At 34.2% G+C, this 7,762-nt stretch overlaps 1 pseudogene; it reads right to left on the reverse strand.

The window, feature by feature from the left end:
• Positions 1–294: 294 nt before the first annotated feature.
• On the reverse strand, positions 295–5,175 carry LOC149896439 (uncharacterized protein B0403.1-like; annotated as a pseudogene).
• Positions 5,176–7,762: the final 2,587 nt, after the last annotated feature.

Below are 7,762 nucleotides of genomic sequence, written 5' to 3' on the forward strand. Positions count from 1 at the left end.
ATAATTAGTCCAATTGTGTGGCAACAAGAGGTAAACTAAAAGGGAACAATAATTGTTTTCTTTTTCTTTAACAAAAGTACAACAATAATTGTTCTTGAATCTTGATGAAACATAAAACGTACATGAAAAATAAATGTGACTTCTAGTAAACAAGCAACATCAACAAAATAACATTAAAATTGAGAAAAGACAAAAATAAAAATGAGCCTAATAATGTGACTGTGTGTGTGTGGATGTGTGAGTGAGTGTGTGTGTGTGTGTGTGTGTGTGTGTGTGTGTGTGTGTGTGTGTGTGTTACTTATTCAAATTATTGATAATCTGAAGAATTGCACTTTTAAATCTGGGACGTGACAAACTAAATATATCATTATTGTTTACTTCAGGGAGTCTGAAATATGGAGAATTTTTAAGATAGTTTGTAGATGTTGATGCACTAAGAACAGATTTTTTGACGAGTGCCTTGACTTGGAACCCGAAAATTTAAAGGATTCAAAATAGAGATACAGTCAAATTTATTATTTAAAATATCAAACAAGAACATTACGTCGATTAGATCTCTTCTATCCGATAGTGCGTTAATATTATAATGTAGGCAAGCTTGCTCGTAGCTATCAGGGAAATGTTTAGATTTAAAATTTAATTTCTAAAAAAATATCTTTTGTATCTTTTCTAGCCTATGGATATAACATTTGTAGACTGGTCGCCATATTACACATGCGAACTCAAGGATACTCCGAACATATGCGAAGTATAAGACCTGTAAGCATCGTATAGGTATCATCAAAAGGTTCAGCTGTGCGCAAAACAAACCCTAAATTAGCAAAAGCCTTTTTTGTGACGAAGTCAATGTGATCGTTGTACGTGAGTTTCTCATCCAGTATCACGCCCAAATCCCTTACTGTATTCGTGGAAGGAATATTTTCGTTGCAGATTGAATATTCAAAATTTATAATATTTTTTTTATTTCTAGAGAAAGTTATTTTAATTGGCATTTATTAATATTAACGGATATCTTATTTATGTTATAGTAGTTTGTTAATCTATTAAGGTCGTTTTGAAGTGATAGACAATCATCTAAGCGTTATCAATTTAAGATAACTACGCATAGCCAAAGAAATGTTTTCTGAAAAGAATAGGTTGTTTCTACATGAATTAGAAGTAAAGATGCAAAACATCGTGCAGACAATTTAATTACACTGAGTTTACATTAGAACAAATAAGTTTTATGTTATTTAGTTATTAATGATACAAAATAAGAGTAAGGATAGGTATTAATTATCTATATATTTCATTCAATTCGCCTTTTCAAATAAAATGGCAAATACGACGTTCATAATATTTTTATAATTCATTCTAGGTTATTCTGATTGTCACAACAAAGTTGTCTAAGCTATGGTTTACTTTAAGCCTTATAGACTACAAGCCCACATATGAAAAAAATATGGGTCAAATGAACCACCACGGGACATATCTAGTACGAAAGAAGAGCAAAAAATAATAAGATTCATCACTATGCCGTCACTTGTAAGCTGTCCAACTGAGTGCAGATGAGAATTGAAAAGTACAGGTAGACTCGGTAAATTTTGGTCATATATTTTTGTACGGCATTCTTAACCATCGATAGATCCATTAAAAATAATAAGAAACCGCTCAGTGCCGTACAAAAATGTTGGTCCACCAAGTCGGAATTTTAATTTCATTTCCGAGAGTTACCGGGGGTAAATTTGGTCATTTGACCATGTACGGCATCTGTGTCATACTATTGCTATACTGCTTTTAATCCATTATTCCGCAACGCCGTACAAAAATCATGGGGACAAGGGGAAAAAATCGAGAGTTGTAATCCCCTCTCTTTCCCCACTCCAGGGGGTCATTTGACACAACACGAAATAAATTTATTTTTAAAGTATTTTATGCATAGATAATATTTTTTCATGTGCCGTACATTTTCGTTGGTTCAAAGGGGAAAAATCTGAAAAAGAAAAAATCCATATAACGAAATGTTTGCTTTATATTTTGATAATAAAATATAAATATACATTAATATTAAGAAGCTCGAGGTGGTTAATTATCACCTTGGAAAGTCGGAGTCAAGTGGAATGGACTCCGTTAAATTGATGAACTAATAAAAAAGCTATGAACGAAAAGATGTGAATTATATGCAATCAGCCCATGAATACAGGTAAAGTCACAAGCAAATGCTAGTATTATATACATATTCAAAATGTACAAGTAAAGCGCTTTCAAATGATACCAAACACGGCATATTTATCTTAACTTTATTTTTTTACTCTGTATGTTTTGTTTTGTCCAGATTAGATATAGAGGGCGCCACATTAGATTTTGTGAAACCCCATATAGCCTTTAGCTAGCTGGTCGCTGGTTATCCAGTGAACAATTCAGATGCTTCTAATGATATGTTATTTGTCGAATTCTGATATGTAGTTTAGAAGTTACGAGGGAATAGATGAACATACATACATGACCTGTCAAAACCATAACCCTCCTTTTGCTTTGCCGTAGTTGGGTAAAAATATGTTAATGCCGTACTGTATCAAATGGCCATAAAGCACCCTTAAAATTGTAGCTTTCGTCGCTTTCATCAGCCTAAAAGATGTGGTCTGCACAAAAATGTACGGCATCGTTTTTTCCTAATTTATCTATGTTAATACTATTTAAAACAACGAATAAAGTGTAGAAAACTATTATATTTCATTAATCTACGATGTTTAAACTTTAACAAAATTTCTGGTTTTGCATTTCTCTATAACTTTTTTTAGAACGGTTTCTTTTGAACGGCAATACTATACAACAATTGAATTTTACAATATCATGTTAAAAAAAAAGTTCCCGTACAGGGTCAAATGACCTTACAGCTCTTTATATCAAGAATTCGATGAAATTAAGATGATAATTGGTATACATTTAAAAGAACAATTATTTTTTGACGGCATTGCTTTTAATAGTACTTTTGAGTGCTAGATAATGTTTTGGAACCGAAGCCGTACTTAGTCAAATGACCCCCTGGAGTGGGGAAAGAGAGGGGATTGCAACTCTCGATTTTTTCCCCTTGTCCCCATGATTTTTGTACGGCGTTGCGGAATAATGGATTAAAAGCAGTATAGCAATAGTATGACACAGATGCCGTACATGGTCAAATGACCAAATTTACCCCCGGTAACTCTCGGAAATGAAATTAAAATTCCGACTTGGTGGACCAACATTTTTGTACGGCACTGAGCGGTTTCTTATTATTTTTAATGGATCTATCGATGGTTAAGAATGCCGTACAAAAATATATGACCAAAATTTACCGAGTCTACCTGTACTTTTCAATTCTCATCTGCACTCAGTTGGACAGCTTACAAGTGACGGCATAGTGATGAATCTTATTATTTTTTGCTCTTCTTTCGTTCTAGATATGACCCCTGGTGGTTCATTTGACCCATATTTTTTTCATATGCGGGCTTGTAGTCTATTACTATTAATATTATAAATGCGAAAGTAACTCTGTCTGTCTGTCTGTTACTCAATCACGCCTAAACTACTGAACCAATTTGCATGAAATTTGATATGGAGATATTTTGATACCCGAGAAAGGACATAGGCTACTTTTTATTGCGAAATATGTACCACGGGCGAAGCCGGGGTGGACCGCTAGTAAGAAATATGTTTCACTAAAGCTATTCTAGATGGCGCTGAACATTTTGAAAATACATACCTCCTTTTCATCACTAAATCATTAATTGTGAAATACCTAGCTGATTACAGTTTCTACTAAGATTCAACGTTTGTTTTGTGAAATAGTTAATTTATAATTACCACATACCTAAGTAATAGGTTTTAGTTTATTTCTAAGAATGGAAAGATGTATCTAATCTATTTAAATTAAAATAACATGTACATGATGTACAGTGATTAGATATTGTTTTATTATTATAACCCTTCTTCTACCTTCCTGGTGCTTTTCCACTAGAGATGTGCTATGCTACTTGGCTGGCACTAATCATATTATACCTAATAAATATTTCAGGACATTTTTCACACACGGCACGATCTGAACCCATGCTAAGCTTTTCACTTGTGTTATGGAAACCAGATTTTTAAATATACCTACACTTAAATAGATAATTAACAAACAGACACAGAGCAAACATCTATGTTCATCACACAAATATTTGCTCCGGGTGGAAATCGAACCCACGACCTCATGGCTTGGAAGGCAGGGCGAACCAAGCCAACCAAGCCAACCGGTCAGTCAATATTCATTGATGCTTATAGCACTAGTGGAAACGGATTCAACTAAGATACGTTTTTTTATTTGGAAGGATACGAGCTATGAGCAGAATTCTTGCATGATCTTCCTTAACTGTAGTAACTGCTTTCCGAACCGGTGGTAAATGGTTAAACTATGTTATGATTTTAAATGTTTGAGTTTGAAATAAAGTATGAAAAAAATGAAAATGAAAAATATATTTATTTAAAAACTATACATATGTTTTATACAGTTACAATTGTATTTATGTTGCACGTTTTACATACATTTGGCTTTATCTAGGTTTATAATAAAGGTTTACCAATAGTACCCACACTAGGCAAGCCTGTATCGTGGGCACTGAGACGATTTTACAAAAAATTGGGTGTCCTCGGTATAATCAACTCTGATAACAATACGTTCAAAAGCATTCAATGACTTTAATGCTATCTTTCCAGTAAATAAAAACGATCAATGAAATAAAGACCATGGTCTAACTCCTAATATAAGATTAAACGTCACGAATTTAAGGCATTTTTTTAAGCTATTGCATAGCTTCTATCGCGGGCCTTGAGCGCGGGGACCGAATCCAGAAATTTTGTAACGAAAAACCTCACGCTCCCCACTCCGACGGGCGCGGAGGTGTGGCTTGAAGGCATAGCATGCAATAGCTTTACCGCGGCAGTCCCCGAGTGCCACACGTCTTTTTTTTAATATAAAGAAAGTGTTAGAGTGCCCTCTTTGCAATGGGCAACGTTGGACCAACAAAATATCGTTGATGTTTGCCGCCTTTGCGTCGATAAGATTATGAATAAACATTTACTATGACGGCCGAACATAGACATTTCGACTCTTTGTGGTGCTTTTCCACAAATAATGTGCGAGAATGTGTAGCGAGGAATGTGTACAAAACCAATCATATCGCTTCATGCAGTTTGAAGTTGGAAGAGCGTTTGAAGCGATACTATTGGTTATTTACAAACACATTCGTCGCTACACATCCTCGCACATAAAGCGCGTCACACACGGTGAAGATACTATAATATTTTATCTTAAGATACTGTTATATTGCACGCCTCATAAGAGAAGCGTTGAGGTGGGTACTACTGTCACTTCGCGCAAAACATCTGATTTTTCAAACTTAAAATGTCTTTATGTATCATACATTGCACTTGTAAGATAATACATACACACACATATTAAGAAAAAACACTATTTTTAACGTTCATGATATTTTTGATGTCATTTTTGTTATTTAAGAGGAGGCTCCCTTTCTCATTTCTGGCACTGAGAGACCGGTTACGGTACTAGACGCTAATACAGGCGTAATAAAGTTGAATATCGCGTGCGCTCTTTGATCGCGTTCGAGCTCGAAAAGTAAGTCTCAATTCTTATTTCGTCTATAACTAAAGTAATAATTGATCTAGAGAAAAAATATCTTGGGATTCGATAGTAAACTCTATTTTCTTACTGTTAACATTTATTTTAGACATAAAGTCCAAGTAAATCTTTAAAAAAATGTAATAATCCTTAAAAAAGGCATCATTTTTGAATAAAAAATGAATCGAGCGAAAATGTTACAATTATGTTTCTGTCTTGTACATCGAAAGAAAAAGACCCAATAAACCATATACTAAATTTCCATTTTGATTGTATGTGTGCCTGTTTCAGAATATTAATGCAAATTCACATAAAATTTAGGGAGCTTCCCCTTAAACTAGTTAAAAAACAGTTTAAAAAAGTTCTGTCTTGGACGTCCGTGTGTCTGTATGTGCGGATCCTTTTTCTTGTTAACACGATAGCGACCGAAATACTTTACTAATCGAGTCTTTTTTTTTCTCTTACGCTTGAGTATGCTCAGGAATAGAACCCTTTCATTTTTCAGGGTCTGATTCGATGTGGTTTAATTGTTATTAAATAAACAAAAATAATAATTAATAAATATTTATTAAAAAAAATTATGAGGCGTGCACTTTTGGATTTTCCAAATTATTTTATATTACAGTATCTTAAGGTATCCGGTATCAGCGTTCTGACCATGTTGATCTGACCCTGTTACAAATGACCCGAAACACTGACACAAAATTTCGGGTCATTTGTAACAGGATGGCGGTTCTACAGGGGTCTTAGTACGCAATGACAAAAAGAAAAATTATGGTCAGGACGCTGATACCGGATACCTTAAGATACTGTAATATAAAATATAACAGTATCTTAAGATAAAATATTATAGTATCATCACCGTGTGTGACGCGCTTTATTGGTGGAGAAGCACATTTAAACTATCGTGATTGTTACTTGTTACGCTGCAATTTGTGAAAAGGGCCCATAAAAATTACAAGTTGTAATTTCATAAAAATATTACAAACATTTTCTACATGCTGAACAAGGCTTAAGAAATTTTCTTTTATATTATAGAAATATATTTTTTTTCTTCATAAGAAATGTCTATATTCTATCCTACCCTAATCCTTCTTACTAATATTATAAATGCGAAAGTTTGTGAGGATGTATTGTATATGTATGTGTGTTTGTTAATCTTTCACGCAAATACTACTGAACCGATTACACGTATAGAAGGTAATTTGGAGTATCACATAGGATAGGTTTTATCCCAGAAATCCTACGTGAACGGGAACTATGCGGGTTTTTCTTTGAAAACGCTGGCGAAGCCGCGGGCGGAAAGTTAGTAATACATAAACATCCTTTTTTTTAAGTGGGGAAATCTTCCAAAGATACCCACGGCTCCCGGGGAAGGAGCCGTGGGTTATGCCGGATTCTTACCGATGAAAACCCCACTGTGTTCCTTCGAGCCGCTTATACATAAACATCCAGGGAACATAGCATTTTTCCATATCTAAGTTGGCGATATAGGTATTATCAATTCCGATAGGTCATTGGAAATTAAAATAAATCAGGAAATGATAGTGTCATAACAAGTTTTGATTAATTTGATGATAATTTAGTTAATGAAATAATCATACGGGGCAACTGATAAATATTTTTATATTATTTCCACGAATCAATTAAGTTTTCTTGATATGTTCGTTATTTCTAATAGATTACTCTACTACAGGATAGAGTAGAGGAGAAGAGTAAATTATGTTATAAAAACAGGGTGTCGTGGACGAATTCCAACCAATACCCGTGGCCCCATCATTAATAAATAAATATTTCAGGACAATTTTCACACACAGCACGATCTGATCCCATACTAAGCTTTCGCTTGTGTTATGGAAACCAGATGGCTGTTAAACTGTTTTTGTGAAATCCAACTTGTAAGCTAACGCAATCAGAAGATACGTTCATCCTGCAAATTTTCGCAATTTTTACATTAACATGGGAATCCAAACCTACAGGTTACTTCCCGTGTACGCAGAGTCTTGAAATTTGGTAAAATACACCGTCTTATGAGTTATGGCACAGATAAAGGAAAAATGACATAATGTATAATAGACTACAAGCCCGCATAGGACAAAAATATGGGTCAAATGAACCACCAGGGGA

Source organism: Colias eurytheme, chromosome 28 (assembly GCF_061535395.1).
Source record: "Colias eurytheme isolate Ceu_HAF_F1 chromosome 28, ilColEury1 Martin Lab GWU primary, whole genome shotgun sequence".
NCBI lineage: Eukaryota > Metazoa > Arthropoda > Insecta > Lepidoptera > Pieridae > Colias > Colias eurytheme.